We start from the raw sequence: 1,258 nt of genomic DNA, 5'->3' as shown, positions 1-1,258 counted from the left end.
CCAGCTCAGTCTAACCTACCTTCTTTTCAAATTCTTCTAGAACTCTTTCTTGGGTAAGGGACCTGATAAATTCTGTTTCAAAAACCACTTCTAAGTATTTCTACAGTCTGTAGCCAACTATGTTTTTCTTCTCTGGATGACTTTTTAAACTTGAGGATATCGGTGTATTTTAGTATTTTCATCTTCAGTGTTGAACTATTCTGGAGCTCTGAGCACGCTGAGTGCCAGAAGAAAGTGTTCTAAAAAGCTGGGATTTTTTTAAAATAACAAGAGGAAAATTTCATATTAGGCTCATCATAGTAAAGAAGGAAGATTTTTTTGGTTTATCTGCAGTGGGGTTTTTTGTAAATAAAAAGGAAATTTTTAGAAAACGTCGACATTATTTTTTACTCTTCACTCTAATTTGCATGTGATATTATGTTCTTTTTCAGACAATTCTAAGGATTTTTGAATTGGCATGAACAGGAGTACCCTCACATTTTCTTAGGCAGAATTTAACTTGAAATATGTATTCATTCTGCAATGAGTCAGCATTTCTGGATGAATGTTCCAACATAAAGAATTTTGCTGTGTATACTTCTTAGCAACTGAGAATTTACAGGCTTAATTTCATTTTAAAACTCTCGCCTTTATGAATCCGTTTTTTTGCACTATGGAATAAATATATCACATATGAAGAGTTGCCTTGGGCATGATATTACAGGCAGCTCTCTTGCACAAGAAAAATGCTTGATGTCTTGCTGAAAGAGAGTGAAAGCATCCCTAGACAAGCAAGAACTAGGAAATGCCAGGGTGTTTCAATTGTTGGACCTATTATGGCCACTGCAAAGGCACCAGCAGGCAGGAGAGACCAACAGATAGAATCGCAGAGCTCACCACAGCTGCTGGGTCCAGGGGAACAGTCACATATGGGAGGTGACAGCCACCTCTGAGAAGTGAGGACAGGGTGAAGACAAGGACAAGCAGTAATCACAGCTTTCCTTCCCACTTCTCCTTAGCAGCAGAAAACTGGCAAATCCAGCTCTTCCTGTTCTCTCTCCCTCCCTCCCCCGTGGTTTTGCTTATGCTGCTGAACAGACTGGAGCCAGTTTTGTGTTCTTTAGTTCCAGTGAGAATATGATCCACTGTCCTAGGATAAACTTTGAGAAAATATGGTTGCTTGAATGAGAGTTTTGCCTCGTGGTAGGCAGTTGCATGAAGCAATGCTGGCCAAACCAAATTAGAGAGTTTAGCTCTTTCTAACAGTTATGCAAACCAT

This window comes from Acanthisitta chloris, unplaced genomic scaffold, assembly GCF_000695815.1.
Source record: "Acanthisitta chloris isolate BGI_N310 unplaced genomic scaffold, ASM69581v1 scaffold223, whole genome shotgun sequence".
Lineage (NCBI taxonomy): Eukaryota > Metazoa > Chordata > Aves > Passeriformes > Acanthisittidae > Acanthisitta > Acanthisitta chloris.
The sequence above is the reverse complement of the archived record's forward strand: the minus strand, read 5'-3'. Positions refer to the sequence as shown.